General features: G+C 45.1%; 1 pseudogene; it reads left to right on the forward strand.

Moving 5' to 3' along the window:
- Positions 1-9153: 9153 nt before the first annotated feature.
- LOC142660151 (nuclear RNA export factor 1-like) overlaps positions 9154-21382 on the forward strand; it is a 62432-nt pseudogene continuing 50203 nt past the window's right edge.

Consider the following 21382-nt stretch of genomic DNA (forward strand, 5'->3'; position numbering starts at 1 on the left):
TCTGGTGGAAGGTATATCACTTGAAGGCTTCATCGGGTGTTATCCCTTTGAAGTGGACTTCTAGTGGTTGGAGCCATCTGCAGAGGTGAGCGGTGCCTCCGAGCTGGTTTACGGCTGGTGGTAATTGGTTGGTGGTGGTTGCAGATGGCTAACTCGGGGTGTGTTTAAAAGGAATATCTAAAATGGCTTCAAGGACTTCCTCTGCTCGGATTAATGTTAACGTTAAAACTGTTATTTATGATTCTGACCCATGTGAATTATTAGGAGGAATTCTCTGGTGGATTCCTAATTAGTTATCCGAACGTTTCGGATTTAAATTGTTTTTATAAAACTGTGAAATTAATAAACGGCTGCTGTGGCCATTTCACATCCAACCTCGGTGTCACGTGTCTTTTCTAAAGGTGGGGGTGGAGGGATAGGAAGGGATAAGGGAAGGTTCACTAACACACGACTCTACTTAGGCAGGTCAAGAAGAGGCTGGACGCAGCCTGCAGGGCTTAGGAGGGAAGCCTCCATGACAGCCCTAGGAGGGAAAGGGTTAAGTGTTGAGGGAAAGTTAGAAGGAGGTGGAGGAGGGACAAGGAGGAGTTGGGGGCCGTTACTGAGCTTCCCGCTGTTTTCGGCATTGAGCCGGAAGCAGCGTGAGGAGTAACACGCAGCTAGACAAGCTCCCACCCTCCCGTCCTTTGTTCGTTATCCCTGGGGGTCTTTATGTACGTCCGTCTATGAGTGTTGTGATTTTATGGTGCTTATTTAACATGTTATTTTTTTTTTTTTCTCTTTTCATTCGGAGTAGGTCCTGGTGTCATGGCAGCTGGCGGGGGGAGTCCTTGAGGCCAGTCAGTACAAAATGGTGGGGGGGTCGCATCGGGGGTATGCGTCCCCCAAAAAAGGTACATGGTTGAAGACTTCATCGGGTGTTATCCCTTTGAAGTGGTCTTCTGGTGGAAGGTATATCACTTGAAGGCTGCATCGGGTGTTATCCCCTTGAAGTGGACTTCTAGTGGTTGGAGCCATCTGCAGAGGTGAGCGGTGCCTCCGAGCTGGTTTACGGCTGGTGGTAATTGGTTGGTGGTGGTTGCAGATGGCTAACTCGGGGTGTGTTTAAAAGGAATATCTAAAATGGCTTCAAGGACTTCCTCTGCTCGGATTAATGTTAACGTTAAAACAGTTATTTATGATTCTGACCCATGTTGGGTCATGTGAATTATAAGGAGGAATTCTCTGGTGGATTCCTAATTAGTTATCCGAACGTTTCGGATTTAAATTGTTTTTATAAAACTGTGAAATTAATAAACGGCTGCTGTGGCCATTTCACATCCAACCTCGGTGTCACGTGTCTTTTCTAAAGGTGGGGGTGGAGGGATAGGAAGGGATAAAGGAAGGTTCACTAACACACGACTCTACTTAGGCAGGTCATGACATGTGCGCGTCGTCAGGATGATGCGATGCGGCCGGCGCTGCACTAATGATCTGCGGCACTGAAGACAGAACATAGCGGGTGCGCTACAAAACACCCCCATGTTCTGTCTTCGGTGCCTGCGCCGCCGCTCATTAGTGCAGCGCCGGCCGCATCACCTCATGCTGACCGTGCGTGCACATCCTGTCCGGAGCGGGGCAATGGCTGTATTACACAGCCGCAGCCCCGCTCTATAACGGCGGAGATCAGAGAAACCTCTCATCTCCGCCGCTATTCTCCTGAATGCTGCGATCAAAGCTGATATCAGCATTCAGGGGAAAATGAGAAGGGGGGATGCCCCTGGATCGCATCACAGGGAATTCCCTGTGACTCGATTGAGGGACATACCATATATGGGCAGACAGCCCAGGGTCCATTGAAGGACCCTAGGGCTATCCTACCATATTTCCTGTTGTTAGGGCATACTGAGGTATGTCCTATCAACTGCCTGTGTACTATCAGTACACAGACTAATGTACTGGCATATAGCTATAGGCCAGGACATTGAAGTTTAAAAATAAAGTAATGTTAAATAAAAAAAATACACATACACCTTTTTTACAATAAACATTAAAATAAGTCTCAATACATAAAACATACACATAATCGGTATTGGCGCGGCCGTAATAACCTGCACAACTATTTTTTTGCATCATTTAAGATGTGTACTCTGTAAAAAAATAAAATAAAAATTGCTTTCTATCACTTAGGCCCCATTCACACGACCGTGCCCGCAATCACAGCCCGCGATTGCGGGCACGGCCGGCCGCCGACTGCCACCCGCATTTTTGGGCCGTGCTCCCATACAAAGTATGGGAGCACGGGCCGAAAAAATGCAAAAGAACGGACATGTTCCATAATTTTCGGAACATTTCTACGGCACGGACACCCATCCGTAGCGCTACGGAAATGTGTCCGCGCTCAATGAAAGTGAATGGAGGTTATTTACGGTCGTGTGCATGGGGCCTAATTGTGAGGCACAAGGTGCGATGATGAATTTAACCTCCACGTGCCTCACATTAATAGTAATTAACCCCATCATGTACCTTACATATTAACATTAACAATATTACATATTGGGGAAAATGTTTGAGGGGCTATTGAGGGACTATATACAGGATTATGTGACAATAAATAGCATTATAAGTGACAGCCAGCATGGTTTTACTAAGGACAGAAGTTGTCAAACTAACCTAATCTGTTTTTATGAAGAGGTAAGCAGAAGTCTAGACAGAGGGGCCGCTATGGATTTAGTGTTTTTGGACTTTGCAAAGGCATTTGACACTGTCCCCCATAGACGCCTAATGGGTAAATTACGGACTATAGGTTTAGAAAATATAGTTTGTAATTGGATTGAGAATTGGCTCAAGGACCGTATCCAGAGAGTTGTGGTCAATGATTCCTTCTCTGAATGGTCACCGGTTATAAGTGGTGTACCCCAGGGTTCAGTGCTGGGACCACTATTATTCAACTTATTTATTAATGATATAGAGGATGGGATTAATAGCACTATTTCTATTTTTGCAGATGACACCAAGCTATGTAATATAGTTCAGACTATGGAAGATGTTTGTGAATTGCAGGCAGATTTAAACAAACTAAGTGTTTGGGCGTCCACTTGGCAAATGAAGTTTAATGTAGATAAATGTAAAGTTATGCATCTGGGTACCAACAACCTGCATGCATCATATGTCCTAGGGGGAGCTACACTGGCGGATTCACTTGTTGAGAAGGATCTGGGTGTTCTTGTAAATCATAAAATCAATAACAGCATGCAGTGTCAATCAGCTGCTTCAAAGGCCAGCAAGATATTGTCGTGTATTAAAAGAGGCATGGACTCGCGGGACAGAGATGTAATATTGCCACTTTACAAAGCATTAGTGAGGCCCCATCTAGAATATGCAGTTCAGTTCTGGGCTCCAGTTCATAGAAAGGATGCCCTGGAGTTGGAAAAAATACAAAGAAGAGCAACGAAGCTAATAAGGGGCATGGAGAATTTAAGTTATGAGGAAAGATTGAAAGAATTAAACCTATTTAGCCTTGAAAAAAGACGACTAAGGGGGGACATGATTAACTTATATAAATATATTAATGGCACATACAAAAAATATGGTGATATCCTGTTCCTTGTAAAACCCCCTCAAAAAACAAGGGGGCACTCCCTCCGTCTGGAGAAAAAAAGGTTCAAGCTGCAGAGGCGACAAGGCTTCTTTACAGTAAGAACGGTGAATTTATGGAATAGCCTACCGCAGGAGCTGGTCACAGCAGGGACAGTAGATGGCTTTAAAAAAGGGTTAGATAATTTCCTAGAACAAAAAAATATTAGCTCCTATGTGTAGAAATTTTTCCTTCCCTTTTCCCTTCCCTTGGTTGGACTTGATGGACATGTGTCTTTTTTCAGCCGTACTAACTATGTAACCCATTATGACTGAGAAACATGATGGGGTTAATTACTATTTATGTGAGGCACATTCAAAATTCATCACACCTCGTGCCTCACATAAGAAAACGAAAGAACTTTTTTTTTTTTTCATTACTGTTGGCAAAGTAAACGAAGTATCGGTATCGAAGTCCAAATTTTGGTATCGTGACATCCCTACACTGTGGGTCGCGTCCCCCTGGGGGTTCGTGTGAAGACCTCCGGGGGGTCGCGAGTCACTCACCGAGGTCCCGGTTCCATTCAATCGTGGAGCAAGGAGCTGACATCTCCTTGATCCAGCATTCACTGTGCCCTGAGCGGCTCGACGCAGGCAGGCGGGATGTAGCAACATCATCGCGCCTGCCTGCGCTGAGTCACTCATAGCACAGACCGGAGGAGGCGAAGGATCCTCCACTCGACGTGGGAACGGGGACAAGTAAGTAATTATGCTATTTTTCTATTATGCACATATGGGGGCATTATACTGTATGGGGAACTGATATTGCGGGGGGGGAATTATACTGTATTAGGGGCTGATATGGGGAGCATTATACGGTATGGGGCTGTTATGGCGGGGCATTATACGTTATGGGGCATTATACTGTGTGGGGGCATCTATGGGAGCATTATACTGTGTGGGGGCATAATACTATGGGGGCTGTTGGGCAAGGCGTCTGGGCATAGGGGCGCGCAGGTGTCTGATGATGATGGTGGTGTTGGGGAGGGGTAGGGGGGCCCAAGCTGAATTCTTGTACCCAGGCCCATGAGCCTTTAGCTACGCCCCTGCAGTGTATAATACTATTATATTCAGGGGCGCAGTGTATAGTATTATTATATTCAGGAGTGCAGTGTATAGTACTATTATATTCAGGAGCACAGTGTATAGTACTATTATATTCAGGAGTAGAGTGTATAGTATTATTATATTCAGGAGTGCAGTGTATAGTACTATTATATTCAGGAGCGTAGTGTATAGTACTATTATATTCAGTAGTACAGTGTATAGTACTATTATATTCAGGAGCACAGTGTATAGTACTATCATATTCAGGAGTAGAGTGTATAGTATTATTATATTCAGGAGTACAGTGTATGGTACTATTATATTCAGTAGTACAGTGTATAGTACTATTATATTCAGGAGCACAGTGTATAGTACTATTATATTCAGGAGAGTAGTGTATAGTACTATTATATTCAGGAGTACAGTGTATAGTACTATTATATTCAGGAGCGTAGTGTATAGTACTATTATATTCAGTAGTACAGTGTATAGTACTATTATATTCAGGAGCACAGTGTATAGTACTATTATATTCAGGAGTAGAGTGTATAGTATTATTATATTCAGGAGTGCAGTGTATAGTACTATTATATTCAGGAGCACAGTGTATAGTACTATTATATTCAGGAGTAGAGTGTATAGTATTATTATATTCAGGAGTGCAGTGTATAGTACTATTATATTCAGGAGCACAGTGTATAGTACTATTATATTCAGTAGTACAGTGTATAGTATTATTATATTCAGGATTACAGTGTATAATACTAGCACTATACACGTTTTATCTCATCCACTTTGCTGCTACTGTATTTGCTGCGGATTTTCTGCAACGAATTCCGTTGCGGGAAATCCGCAGTATTTACACATCGTGTGAACTGGCCCTTACTCCATTTACTCAAAGGCTATCTTTTGTATAACAGGAAAACATATTAAAACTGCTGTCCACGTGGGCAATGTTGGTACTTTTTATTACTTCTTATTTAACTCACTGTGAAGGCCATAAAAAAAAAAGTAAATAGCCAATCGCAGTTTTTTGTTCACATTAGCTGTAAAAAAAATTAATAAAAAATTATCAAAAAGTTGCATGTACCAAAATATTGTACCAATAAAAGCTACAGCTCGTCCCGCAAAAAATAAGCCCTCACACCGCTTAGACAAAAATATAAAAAAAAGTTCTGTCTCTCAGAATGCGGTGAAACATTTTTTTTTTTTAACAAATAGTTCTCTTTGTAAAAGTAGTAAAATATATTAAAAACCTATATAAATTTGGTATCTACGTAATCGTATTGAGCCGCAGAATAAAGTTAAGTTGTCGTTTTTACCACAAGATGAAAGCCGTAAAATCGAAACCCAAAAAACGATGGAGTAATAAGTTTTTTTCTACTTTCAGACCACAAAGATTTTTTTTTAGTTTCCCAGTACATTATATGGTACTTTAAATGGTGCCAATAGAAACTACAACTCATGCCGCAAAAAATGACCACCACCCTATTGACGGAAAAATAAAAAAAGTGATGGCTCTAGGAAAGAGGGTAGTGAAAAACATGAAAAAGCAATAAATGTCTCCGGCCTGAAAGGGTTAAAATAAGAAAGCAGACCATACTTGCCTCTCTCTCCCCAGACGTTCCTGCGTTGGGGGCTCCCGTCACCTCTCTTCTCTGTTTGTATACAGAGCGGCTGCAGTAGTGGTGACATCACGTCGACCGTACATCACCGCTGCAGCTGCTCTGTATACAAACAGTGAACAGAGGTGACGGGAGCCCCCAGCGCAGGAACGTCTAAGAAGAGAGAGGTAAGCATAAGTTCTTTTTTATTTTAACTTCTCCTCTACTGCTTCAACAGAATTTCTTTTTAATCCCTTTAATGTAATATGTACAGGGTCTAAAAAGGCAACAAATGGCAAATGTGTACTATGGAGCAACTGAACAATGTGCCCATCTGCCATTTATTAACAGTGTTGTTCAGTGCCACCTTGGTGACCATTTTCCACGTATTGCCCCTTTAGTGTCCTTATGTTCAGTGCCCCCTTGATGCATATTTGCCATTTACTGTCCCTTTAGCACCCTCTGTCACAGAAGAACAATAAATGAGCAATAAATGGCAAATGGGCATCGAAGGGGCACTGAACAGGACACTAAAGGGGCAATAAGTGGCAAATGGGCACCAAGGTGGCACTGAATCCTCTGCCCATTTGCCATTTTTAGACCCCCATCAGTGCTGGGCTTCTTACTGTGCACTGCGTTCGCTGATGCTGCTGTAACGGATCCCTGGGGAAATAGGCAGAGCAGGACCGCATGTTAAGATAGGCCTTGGAGGGTCCGAGTGTCGGCCAATAAAATTTTGGGCCATTTTTCCCGGCCGGTTTGCATCCGTTTTGCATCCATTCCGATTCCGTTCTGGGCCGTGTTGCCGTTTTTAACGACCAATTTTGACCCGTTTTGCATCAGTTTTTTCCCCTGTCCGTTTTAAAAATCGGATAAATTTTATTTGTAAATTTTTGCCACACACGTCCCTCTGTAGATAATGCCACACACTGCCCTCTGTAGATACTGCCACACACTGCCCTCTGTAGATACTGCCACACACAGCCCCCTGTAGGTAGTGGCGACACAGCCCCCTGTAGGTAGTGGCGACATGGGCCACTGTAGGTAGTGGCGACACAGCCCCCTGTAGGTAGTGGCGACACAGCCCCCTGTAGGTAATACCACACAGCCCCCTGTAGGTAATGCCACACAGCCCCTTGTAGGTAGTGCCACACAGCCACCTGGAGGTAGTGGCACACAGCCCCCTGTAGGTAGTGGCACACAGCCCCTTGAAGGTAGTGGCACACAGCCCCCTGAAGGTAATGCCACACAGCCCCCTGTAGGTAATGCCACACAGTTCCCTGTAGGTTATGCCACACAGCCCACTGTAGGTAGTGGCACACGGCCACCTGTAGGTAATGCCACACGGCTCTCTGTAGGTAAAGCCACACGGCCCCCTGTAGATAATTCCACACAGCCCCCTGTAGATAATGCCACACATCCCTCCCATAGGTAATGCCACACAGCCCCCTGCAGGTAGTTCTACTCAGCACCCCCCATAGATGGCACCCCCTACCTATCTGTAGATAGGGACTTCACCAGGAATGGTGGCGCTGACTTCAATGTCCTTCAGAAGTGCCTGACGTCACTGTGTCCATATATGGACACAGTGAAGTCAGGGAGTTCTCCTGGAACGGAATCCCGAGCCACACAGGGATTCCGCTCCTTCAGGGAGCTACAGTGGCGCTAAGAGATAGCAGAGCAGGGAGATACCTCCCTGATCTGCTATAGTGCCGTCACTACCGCCGTAGCAGCCGCAGCGGCTGCTAGCGGTGTCGTCGCCCATGGGGGGGCCGGGGTGTGAGCCCTCATGCCCGGTGTCGCCGTTAGCAGCCGCTATGGCTGCTACATCGGTAGCGACGCTACTGAGTGAAGAAGCGCCCGGGCGGAAAGGCATCTGCCGAGTCGCTGGGCCCGGGTGTTTCTGAAACAAGCAGGGGAAGGGAGCCAGCGCAGCGCCCCCTTCCACCTGCTGGAGTGATGCACCCTGTGCAAAGGCACAGGTCGCACACCCCTAAGTCCGGCCCTGCCTGTGGTGAATTACTTATGAGTTGACAGGTTCACTAGACGTGTATTTTACGCATTTTTGGCGCCAAAAAAATGCATAAAAAAATGCTTGATTAAGCTCCCCTTTTTCATCAATGGTAAAGCAAGCTGTTCGTAAATACAGATGTAACAGTCTTTACCTTGACTTTTAACGCATTAATCTTATAAGAAATATTTTCTAACATTAGATTAATAGAACAGTACATTCACTTTCCATCATGAAAAATTTAAATCCAGTATTTGACAAACGATACATACATAACAATGCTCCCTCACTTTGGTAAAAACATCTATTCAAATAGACAAAGAAGCAGTTCAATTATAGTACATTTGATTTTGATATTCAAACTTCCAAGTACATACGTGGTTGAGGAGCATAACCTATAAAACTGTAAGTTACAAGGTAACAATGAGGGGGGGAAAGGGGGATGAGGGGGAAGAGGGGGTTTGTAGGAGGGGGGGAAAGCATATAATGTAGCCCAAGGATGTAATGGAATTTATTTAACGTGACTATAAGGCATCATTTAGACGAGCGTCGTACGCACCTATATTACTCTATGGGGCAGTGCAGACAATGCGTGAATTTTGCGCAGCGCGAATGCGTTGCGTAAAACTCATGACATGTTCTATAATCGTGCGTTTTTCGCACATCACGCACCCATTGAAGTCAATGGGTGCGTGAAAAACACACATGACACACGGAAGCTCCTGCGTTGCATGCGCGTTTTTCACGCATCACTTGTTATGTCCATGAAAGAGAGTTTATAAAGCTGGTCCAAACAAGCACAAACCAGGAAGTGCTTGCGTTTCCTCTGCGAGTGGGCCAGTCTGGAGAAACTACACACAGAAGAGAACTGCAGGCATGCCGCGTGGGCTGGATGTAGAGAGGCTCATCAGCCTGGTACAGGCCAAAGCAGAAATCTGGGACACCCGCGCGGAGTCGTACCACGACCGCACGGCCAAGGAGGATGCCTGGGAGAAGACGGCCCAGGCACTTTTTGGGGCAGAATGGGAGAGCAGCAGAACCCGGGACTGCAGTAGGATGGGTGAGTACCATGTGTTTAGAAGCGATGCAATGTCATCCCTATTGAAGTACTGTGTCCCTGTATGTGTCTTTAGCTAAATGCCCAACTGACGTTTTCTGTTTATGCCGCATCACCGTGTAGCATGTAATTTTCAGGGTAGGGCCCGTCATGTATTTTAGGGCTGAGTTGTTAGGGCGTTGTCACAATGTGTGACCATGTATTTATTTGTCCTCCAACAGTCCTGGATATCAAAACACGATGGCGTAGCTGTAGAGACCAGTTCCGGCGAGAAATGGGGGACCGAGGTAGAAGTGGAGATGGGGCTTCTAGAAAGCGCCCCTACATGTATACGAAGCAGCTAATGTTTTTGAAGGACATAATGGAGATGCGCCCGTAAGAAATTGTGCTTTTGCATGTGTAAAATGTTTTCTTGCCCGGGTAATGTTTGCCATCGTGTTGTTTGGGGCAATGATCTCTATTGTGTTTTCATGATGTTTTCACATTACAGAACCACCAACAATTTGGAGGATAGCACGGAGGACACTGACCTGCCCGAGTCACGGCCGCAACCTCCCGCCGGTCAAGAGCTGCCCTTTAGCCTGGAGCCTACACCCCTGGACCCCGCCCCTTTAGAGTCGGCCTGTGCCGTAGCCTCTCCGCCTGAGGAGCGCCCCCCGCAACCCACAACACGATGCCGACGAGCTCAGCAGCCAGCCGCGGCACAGGTGGATACGCGGGTACTGGAGTACCTTAGGCGAGCGGCGGACGAGGACGGCCAGGACTTCTTTGCCCGGGGAATTGTTCCTCTGCTACGGAGGGTCCCCGAGGATCGTATGGCCCCCCCTTTCCCTACCTCAACTTACCAGGGGCATCATCAGCACCACTATTCTGGAGAGGAACATCCTCAGCAGCTCCATGGCCAGCATAGTGGTGCTGAAATGCACGCATACTCCTCCCCGGGCCACCACTACCAGCACCTGTGAAAGTGTTGGTGTGCTGGGCGTAGCAAGGCAGAGTTTGGAAGGGCTGTAAAGTCTGCCCTCTGATGTTTTTCCACCATGTTGGTGTTTATATTTGGTTGACTAGTTGTGTTCCTTTGCACCCCGTGTTTACTGTGAAGTGAAAACAGATAAACAAGGTTGTCACAGTTTCAATTGTGTGTTTTTATTTCACACCCCTCCACACAATGCTTGCCACAAATGTATTTTAACTGTACACTCACACACTGCTAGGCTTGGGCCCAAATACATGCACACGTTTTATGAGGTATTAGTTAATCTATAGGGGTTTGCCATTGTTTGCAAGAGATGAGAAAGTTTGCGTGCTGTCATGTGACTCTAGACACACTAAGGACAGTCGCAATTGGAGTCGCCTAACTTTTGGCCGACCATCATTCAATCTCATGAAAACAGGTTCCGGAATGGCAAATGGGCTGATCAAACCCCAACAGATGTAAGCTCGCAACCCACTTCAAGGGTCCTCATGTATTGCGAGTCCCTAACCCTACACGTACATAACCTAAAACAACAAACACTTGGGACCTGTGTCCTGAAAACTCCAAAAAATAGCCAACCCTTCAAATGACGTCACGCCCCCATGGTGCGGCTCCTGATGGGCTCTCAAAATATGCCGCCAAACTATCCCGCACTCGAAGTCTGGATTTGAGAGATCGCCCGAAAGGAATAGCCGGGACAGTGTCACTGGTGGCTGCATGTGTTAGGATATATTCTGCATCAAAGGTAGCATCATGAATGCGGCAGAAGTTATGCAGAACTACACACAATTGTATGACACGTGTCACATTCTGCATGGACAATTGCATTGTCGACAGAAAGACCCGCCACCTGTTCGACATAATGCCAAAGGCACATTCCACACATCTGCGAGCTCGGCCTAGGCGGAGATTGGACATCCAAGCCCCTTCTTGCAAAAGGCTGCATGACTTGCCTTGTCAGGGCAAACCCCTCATCCGCAACGATGACATATGGGATGGGGGGTCCGCTGGAGCCAGGGAGGATGGAAGGTACCGGCACCGCCAGTCGATTATTCAAAAGTCGCTTCCCCATTCTTGATGAACGGAATATGCGGGCATCTGCAGAGCTTCCATACGAGCCGATGTCAACAATAGTGAAACAATAATTTGTGTCCGCCAAGGCCAACAATACCATAGAAAAAAACTGTTTGTAGTATCGCGAGCCACTGCGTGGGGGCTTCTTAACCCGAATGGGTTTGCCGTCTAGGGCACCAATATAGTTAGGAAATTGAGTTGCTCTAAGAAATCCCTCCGAAATTCGTAGCCACTGTTCTGTCATGGGCTGAGGCATGACCATGGGCTTTAATCTCTGCCACAGCATGACACAGGTGGATGTGACAATGAAGGAAATGGTGGTCACTCCCAAAAGAAATTCGAAATGTAACGAATGGTAACTATTGCCTGTGGCCAGAAATCTAAAAAGCCAAGAGAAAACAAAAGCAATCAACAACACATGTTAGGGGGGACTTGTAAACCAGACAGCGTCATGAACAAGTAATTGCAAGTGCACACATACCTCAAGGTCACAAGCAGACGTTCCTCAGGGGAAATGCAACGTCTCATGTTGGTATTCTGGTAGGTGATGCCAGGGCGAATCTGCTCAAGCAGAAGATCAAATGTGGCCACAGACATGTGGCAGAACGCTCTAAATTTATCGGGGTGCCAACGTAAGTCCTCATACAGAGTATGAAAATGCCCTTTGGAGGTTCGTTGGGCCACAAGTGGATGAACCCACATGCGACTTCTTCCACGCGTCTGGTGCTGCAGCATGGGGCGGCGTTCCCCAAAACAACGCAAACTCATCCACGCAAGAAGCACACGTGCCAGCGACTGAGAAGGCATAACTGGGCCTTGCAAATCCAAAAACGTGTCAACTGGTGAAACACACACTGGGGTTTCTGCAAAGGCTGCAATTAAGGCGCAAAACTTGTTTTCCCAGCAAGCAGGGGTTGGGCCAGCATTCCTATTTGTAGGCTGGCCTCGCATTAACGACCTCTGCGTTTTTACGCGCGTTTTAAACGCTGGTCGTGCACGCGTTAAGAACGCAACAACGCTGCGTATACGCATGGAAAACGCAATGGCAACGCGCACAATACGCAGCGTGTTTTTCGCTCGCAAAACGCACACGCTCGTGTAAATGAGGCCTAACCCATGGTCATAGAAGGAAGAAAATCCTCTAAAGTTTCTTCTGGCATTCCATATGTCTCTGAATTTTGAATGATTTCTGGTCTCCCAAAATGCCAATTCCTCTAATCTATAAACATTATCAACCTTTGCCTACCATTCCTGTAATGAGGGAGGGTGTTTTGCTTTCCAATATTTGGATAAAAGCATACGAGCTGCCGACAAAAGATGCCGAGCTAGTCTAGAGTTGTTAGATTTAGTACTCTGGGGAAATAAATGTAAAAGTAATACTTCTTTGCTAAATTGCAAATCAGTTCTGCAAATTTCATTAGTCATTTTTAATATATCTTTCCAAAAATGGTTGACTATGTTACAAGACTACCACATATGTATATATGTCCCCGTATTAACACCACACTCCCAGCACACATCTGGGTAGGTATAATCTATTCTATGTATGTTCTCGGGGGGTCATATACCATCTCGTCAGGACCTTATGAGCATTTTCTTGTATGCTGATGCACCTCGAGTCTAATTTTGGTGCCATCAATATAGTTTTAATTTGCGTGACTGTGAGCGTTAGTTCAAGGTCAGTCTCCCATGCCTTAATACAAGGTAAAAGATGTGTGTCTATTGATCCATCAGACCAGAGTTTCCCAACCTTTTCAGGCTCGAGGCACCCAAGGGAAAAAAAAAAAATTCTCAGGGCACCCCTACCAAAAATGGTTTACAAAATGACAAAAAATGGCTAAAAGCAAGCACTACACTCTTCGGGTATGTTCACACAATGTTTTTTGTAAGGCAGAAACTAAAAATCTGCCCCCAAATTCATTTAGGAATTTTGAGGCAGATTTTGAATTGACAACGTTGTTTGACTTTTTTTTTTTTGCTGTGTTTTCTGCCCACATTTTATTTAAGCCCTTGAAGCGAATGCAAAAACCGCAGACAAAAAAAGCACCAAACGAGCGCCGCAGGTTTTTTCTGCCTCCTATTAATTTCAATGGGAGGTCAGAGGCGGAAACCACTCGAAGACCATCAGCCCCCCACTCACAGTAAAATGACCATCAGCCCCCCACTCACAGTAAAATAACCATCAGCCCCCCACTCACAGTAAAATGACCATCAGCCCCCCCACTCACAGTAATGACCATCAGCCCCCCACTCACAGTAATGACCATCAGACCCCCCACTCACAGTAATGCCCATCAGCCCCCCACTCACAGTAATGCCCATCAGCCCCCCACTCACAGTATAATGACCCCTCAGTAAAGAGTAGTAGAAGAAAGGACTGCAGCACTCAGTTATCCATAAAATAGAAAATTTATTCACCAAGCATAAAAACTGCAACGTTTCAACCACAATAGGTTCTTTATCAAGCATTGATAAAGACCCTATTGGGGTTGAAACGTTGCAGTTTTTATGCTTTGTGAATACATTTTCTATTTTCTGGATTACTGAGTGCTGCAGTCCTTTCTTCTACTACTCTGCACAAGTTGTCCTGTTGGACCTGGGACAGTCTTACTGCTTGCACCGTCCATACTTGGGATTTCTACCTTGATCCCCTCTGGAGGAACTCTCATGGTTGTGCTGCTGATTTCTTGTTTATCCCTCAGTAAAGAGACCATAAGCCCCCTCAAGTAAAGTGACCATCAGTCTCAGCCCCCCCAGTAAAGTCACCATCAGCCTCCGTCGCCCCCAGGAAAATCACCATCAGCCCCCTCCAGTAAAGCCACCATCAGCCTCAGCCCCCACAGTAAAGTCACCATCAGCCTCAGTCCCCCGTCACCCCCCCCCCCCCGATAAAATGACCATCTGCCCCTCTAGTAAAGTGACCATCACAGAGAGAAAGTGTGCTTACCCCTGGGGAAGTTATAAATAAGGAGGTATAAGAACAACAACTCCCAGCATGTCCAGGCTATTATTATGTCATATCAATGGACATTACAGGGAGGAGATATAAGCACAAACAGGCTTTAACCAGAGTAGAAAGAGAAGTGGGAGGCCCCGCTGCACTACTGAGCAACAAGACAAGTACATTAGAGTCTCTAGGTTGAGAAATAGACGCCTCACAGAACCTCAACTGGCAGTTTCATTAAATAGTACCCGCAAAACGCCAGTGTCAACGTCTACAGTGAAGAGGCGACTCCAGGGTGCTGGCCTTCAGGGCAGAGTGGCAAAGAAAAAGCCATTTCTGAGACTGTCTAATAAAAGGAAAAGATTAATATAGGCAAAAGCACACAGACATTGGACAGAGGAAGATTGGAACTAAGTGTTATGGACAGACGAATCGAAGTTTGAGGCGTTTGGATCACACAGAAGAACATTTGTGAGATGCAGAACAACTGAAAAGATGCTGGAAGAGTGCCTGACGCCATCTGTCAAGCATGGTGGAGGTAATGTGATGGTCTGGGGTTGCTTTGGTGCTGGTAAAGTGGGAGATTTGTACAAGGTAAAAGGGATTTTGAATAAGGAAGGCTATCCCTCCATTTTGCAACGCCATGCCATACCCTGTATACAGCGCTTGATTGGAGCCAATTTCATCCTACAACAGGACAATGACCCAAAGCACATCTCCAAATTATGCAAGAACTATTTAGGGAAGAAGCAGGCAGCTGGTATTCTATCTGTAATGGAGTGGCCAGCGCAGTCACCAGATCTCAAACCCATAGAGCTGTTGTGGGAGCAGCTTGACCGTATGGTATGCAAGAAGTGCCCATCAAGCCAATCCGACTTGTGGGAGGGGCTTCTGGAAGCATGGGGTGAAATTTCTCCCGATTACCTCAGCAAATTAACAGCTAAAATGCCAAAGATCTGCAATGCTGTAATTGCTGCAAATGGAGCATTCTTTGACGAAAGCAAAGTTTGAAGGAGAAAATTATTATTTCAAATAAAAATCATTATTTCTAACCTTGTCAATGTCTTGACTATATTTTCTAGTCATTTTGCAACTCATTTGATAAATGGAAGTGTGAGTTTTCATGGAAAACACAAAATTGTCTGGGTGACCCCAAATTTTTGAACGGTAGTGTATATATGGGATCTTATTTTGCTGATTTTACCTTTCATAATGATTAAATCCTGTAAAAATATAAACAGCTACAAGTACTTTTAAGAGCTGATTACTGTGCAAAAAGGCTTTACTAAATTACAGTAATTAAAAAGCTCTTGACATCTTTCACTTCAGAAGGAACAGATCAAGAGGCTCTCCACTACAATAACATAGCAGTAACAGAACAAACTCATTAATAAGTTAACAACGTTCCTACGCCAGTTTTCTGGTATAGAAATGTTGCAAACATCCCAAAGTCGCAAAAATTTGACCGTTTTCCCCGCTCTCGACATTTTTCAACCCAATGCATTTACTACAATTATAGCGGAAATCTACACCAGCTTCTGGCTGATGTAGATTTATATTCATGACTAGAGATGAGCGAACCGGGACAACCGAACCCGGTTTCGGTCCGAACATAGGGAAAAGTTCGGTTCGCAGCGAATCCGAACTTCACCGGGTTCGTCCGAACACGTTTTGACCGAACCCGGCGGAGATAGTCACTGTCCAGGGTGCTGAAAGAGTTAAACGATCGGCACTAACTGTTTGTTTCAGCACCCTGGACAGTGACTTCCGATCACAATATACATCAACGTGTAAAAAAAATAGAAGTTCCTACTTACCGATAACTCCCTGCTTCTTCCTCCAGTCCGACCTCCCGGGATGACGATTCAGTCCAAGTGACCGCTGCAACCAATCACAGGCCAATCCAAGGCTGCAGCGGTCACATGGACTGCCGCGTCATCCCGGGAGGTCGGACTGGATGTCGAGAGGGACGCGTCACCAAGGCAACGGTGACGCGTCCCTCTTTTGACATCCAGCCCGATTGTGATTGGCTGCAGCCTGTGATTGTATATAGTGGATCGAGCGGGTTCCCCAGCAGCATTGAAAAGAAACAGGATCCTGACCTGTCCACAGAGTTTAAGGCAGCACAGAGTATTTCAGGAGATGAGCGTGCGGATCTTGTGGTGGCTTGCCAATCATGTGAAGGTGTTATTGAGGACAGGAGTGGAGGAGAGGTAACAGACTGAGAGCTACGTAATGGTAAGAGCAGAGTTCACAGCAGCACAGAATATTTCAGGAGAGGAGCGTGCAGATGTTGAGGAGTGTATGACGCTGACTGGTCAGCGTCATACACATAAACACGCCCAGTTAAAAACACAATGTGTGTCTCTACAGTAACCGATTACAAACAAACCCTGTGATTGGCTGCAGCGGCCGCGGCAGCCTGTGATCGGCTGCAGCGGCCGCGGCAGCCTGTGATTGGCTGCAGAGGCGGTCACGTGACGTGCGTAACCGCCACTACAGCCTGTGATTGGCTGCAGCAGCGACATGGATGAAACGTCATCGCTGGAGGCCGGACAGGAGGAATGCAAGTATGAACGTATTTTATTAATTTTTTTATTACATTAAAATTGTATTTTCCGCGTGTCGAGCATGGTACGGTCAAGGTTGCTGAAAGAGTTAGTGCAGCTCATTAACTCTTTCAGCACCCTGGACAGTACCATGCTCGGCGCACGGAAATTACAGGTTTGGTCAGAACTAGTTCGGTCCGAATCGAACTTTTTCGTGAAATTCGGCGAACCAGCCGAACCAAACTTTTCATAAGTTCGCTCATCTCTATTCATGACAGCCGAAGATGCAACAAATTGCATGTGCCTCTTAATAAATTTGCTGCATTTACTTTAGCTTGTTTCTAATTAAAACTGCCACAGTCTTAATAAATCTCCCTCATAGTGAACTGTTCCAAAATTAAACGTGGCTAGAAGACACAAGGAATAAAAGAAAAAGTTGGATATTGTGGATGGCCGCTTTTATCGAGGGCTCCTCCACTACATAGCACCTACGGTGGTATATCTTCACCATCTTATTTAGCTGGCAATTCCACTGGGCTCAGTGGAAGTGACAGCACCAGAGGGGCTCCCTATTTCCTCCAATCCGGAGTCTAAGGCGGTGGACCGCTGACAAAGGCCCGTACATGTCATCCCTGCCACCATCTTGTTAGGTCGCACAGAGGCGGACAGCAGGAATTCGGCAGCCGCCAAGCTTGCCACAACACCCAAGCCTCCACAGATGACAGACCTGACTGCCGTACTGCCAAACCGGCCCGTTGGCTATATTTTGGGATCACTGGGCTGACTCCAGGTGAGAAGGTGAACCCTCTCTGTCTTTCTGGCATTCCCAGAGCTGGGCACCAGAAGTTGTGGGGTGTCAAATTCCAAAACTCCCTTCCCGCTAAGTAGCACTTAGATGGTGCATGTTGCTGGCCCTACTTTGCTTAGTGTACAGCCATACTTTCAAGAATACCAAGACCGCCCCTGATAGCCCTTCTTGGGACGCCTTGCTAGTTTTGGCCCCAGACATGACCCTTGGAATATCCCACTAAGACACCCCTGGGGCCTCTGCAAATAACTGGTGACAGGGGCTGGGATAAGCCTGCAAGTCTCCATAGGGGACATCTATATTCTCTTGGTCTGCAACACTTTACCCGGAATATATTCAACTTTGCATCTGCTATGGCATCTTGTTATTTGCTCTGGAATATTCTGATAATAATGCTTCTGTAACCTTGCAAGCCTTTTGGGTTATTTTTCCCTTTATTACCCTATGTGCCCAGCTCCATTGCTTCCTCCTGGCAACGCTCCTCATCCCCTGGCATGGGGGATCATGACATGAACAAATATCTTATGAAATCATCACAGAGGAGATCAACCCGCTCTCAAAACACTTTTCCACCTGAGGACCCCCGCTTTTTAGCGATGCACAAGAATAGAGGGACTACGAAGGGGGACAATTCAGTTCCCAGACCCACATCTACCAAGGCCCACTCTCCACAAATAAAATCTTCTCCTGAATTGCTTACTGGGGATGATATTATTCCACCTAGATTATCCCCACAAAACAGTCCACAATACAGTTCCTACATAGACTCCCTCCAAGCCACCTTGGTGGCGCAGGAGGTTTCCAAAATATTGTTGCCATTTTTTGAAAAGTGATTCGATATATTCCACACATCCATAAATACAGCACTGGTGTAAACAACCTCAAAATTTCCCAAAAATTGCCAACCAGGAAACGAGGTTTATATTTTCAGAACAATCCATCTCCACAATGCAGGAATCTTTGCATCAGAGTTAAGCCATGGCTCAAACCTTAAGAGATAAATTGGAAGACCTGGAGAACAGGGACAGGCACAGCTGCAGGTAAATCAGTTACCTCAAGTCCGTCACCACTCTAGTCAGCAGAGTCTAAGGCTACTCTATGGTCTTCACCAGAGCCCTCTGCAAGGCCGGTTGGATTTGACTGCATAGAACCCAGGTTGCTTTTACAGAATACGGTGTTGGACAGGAGATGCAATGCAGGCAATACCAGAACGGATAACCAGACAAGCCAGAGGGGTAATCAGCAAGCAGAATTCACAATCAGGAGATACTATAAGTCCAAATCGCAAAACAGAAGATTACCAGGACTTGCAGAGGTCAAAACCAGCCGAGAGCAGAATGTCCAAATCAGCGAGCAGAGGGAAAAATCCTAAGACAAAGCAGAGGTCCAGTTAGAAGAGTCCAAACAGTCATGGTGATACAGGGTGTAACCAGGAGCTTGATCAGACACATGCAAATACAAGAAATCACAAGCAACAATGAGAAAAACTGAACAGATTCAAATACTCCACCCTTGGCCCTCATAGGATGTAAACAGAGAAAGGAGATGGACTCTGCATCAAAAACCAGGGCCACTCAGAAGCTTGGCTTGTAGTCATGACAACCTTAAAGTGATGGATGTTTCCTAACAGTACCCCCTTTCTACGAAGGGTCACCAGACCCTTAAACCTCAGCCAAGGTTTCAAAGGAAACTTCAAATGAAAAATTTTAACTAAATGATTAGCATGGACTGAATAAGCAGTCACCCAAGTTCATTCTTCTGGCCCTTACCCCTTCTAGTGAACCAAGTACTGGAGTGTTCCCCTGACCCTTCTGGACTCCACAATCCTTTGAACCTCAAATTCCATATCTCTTACCTGAACTGGAGGAGAAGGTTTCTTGAGTGGAATAGATGGTGGTACAAATTATTTAAGGGGAGATTTGTGAAAAACATCATGAATTTTAAAATTAGCAGGTGAAAAGACACAGGGTAAACTTCAAAAATCTCATATGTACCAATAAACCTAGGAGCAAATTTACGACATGGCACTTTCAGTCGCAGATTCTGAGTAGAAAGCCACACTGTATGACCCACACTGAACACAGGACCCACCGTAGTTCTTTTGTCAGCATTTTTCTTTTGAATTAATTGTGAATTCTTCAGGTTCGATTGAACATGAGCCCAAACTGTGCACAGTTTATTTGATTCAACTTCCACCTCAGGGTGATCACTAGAAGAGGTGGAAAATGAACCAAAACGAGGATGAAAAACATAATTACAGAACAACGGCGAGGTATCAAGAGAAACATGGTGGCGATTATTTAATGGAAATTCCGGTAATGGAAGATACGGGATCCATTCAGCCTGGTTATCAGCAATATAACACCTAAAATACTGTTCCAAGGTTTGATTATTAGTCTCAGGGTGAAATTCAGAAGAGAAAGCTGACTGTACACCAAGTTTCTTACAGAAAGCTCTCCAGAAGTTAGCCACAAATTGTACACCTCTATCAGAGACAATATTTTCCACAGTTTCCCTTCAGAGGGAGGCAAATCGGTAATAAAATCCACAGACAGATGAGACCGAGGTTTCTGTGGAACAGACAATGGAAGTAGTTCACGCATAGGATGATCTCAAGGACTCTTAACGCGAGCGCAGACATCACAAGCAGAGACATAGGAATTAACATCACGAGACACAGTTGGCTACCAGTAGAGCCGTGAGATTATTTTTTTAGTACCAGTTATCCCTGGATGACCACACAAAACAGAATCATGTAACTCATTAACCCCTTCCAGCTCCTGGACGTACTATAAGGTCATGATGAGCGCATCGTTCGCGCTCCATGACCTAATAGTACGTCTTGCTCTAAACACAGCGACGTTCCCGCCGGGCGCGTGCATGAGCTCTGACAACTGCTGTTTCGTACAGCAGAAAATGGTACTGATCAAAACTACAGTCTGTTTCTCAAAAAACAAGCCCTCACACAGCTTTCTTGATGAAAAAATAAAAAAATTATGGTTTTTAGCATATAGCAACACAAAAAGTAAATTATTTTTTATAAAAAGTATTTTATTGTGCAAGCGCCAAAAGACATAAAAAAAGATAAACATATTGTATCGCCATAATCATATCACCACGCAGAATAAAGTGAATATGTCATTTATAGTGCACAGTGATCGCTGTAAAAAAAAAAAAAAGTGATTTTCAAATGTGCTTTTTCTCCTTTAATTTAAATTTGCACGTTTTATCAGAAAAATATGTGATTTTCAATTTCACAGTCTAATTCTATGAAATGCAGCAAAAAACCTGTGGGGCTAAATGCTCCCTATACCCCTCGATAAATTCCTTGAGGGGGTGTAGTTTGCCAAATGCGGTCACTTTTGGGGGGTTTCTACTGTTTTGGCACCACAAGACCTCTTCAAATCTGACATGGTGCCTAAAATATAATCTAATAAAAAGCTCTAGGTACAATAGCGATCGGAGAATAGCATATTAAAGTCCCCTAGTGGGACTAGTAAAAAAAAAGTTGAATAAAGTTAATTGAAAAAAAAATTGAAAAAAAATGAAAAACCCACCTTTTCCCCTTACAAAATGCTTTACTATTAAAAAACGTTACACATATTTGGTATCGCCGCGTCCGTAACGACCCCTACTATAAATGTATTACATTATTTAACCCGCACGGTGAACACTGTAAAAAATGTAATCAAAAAAA

The sequence above is a fragment of the Rhinoderma darwinii genome, chromosome 9 (assembly GCF_050947455.1).
Source record: "Rhinoderma darwinii isolate aRhiDar2 chromosome 9, aRhiDar2.hap1, whole genome shotgun sequence".
NCBI lineage: Eukaryota > Metazoa > Chordata > Amphibia > Anura > Rhinodermatidae > Rhinoderma > Rhinoderma darwinii.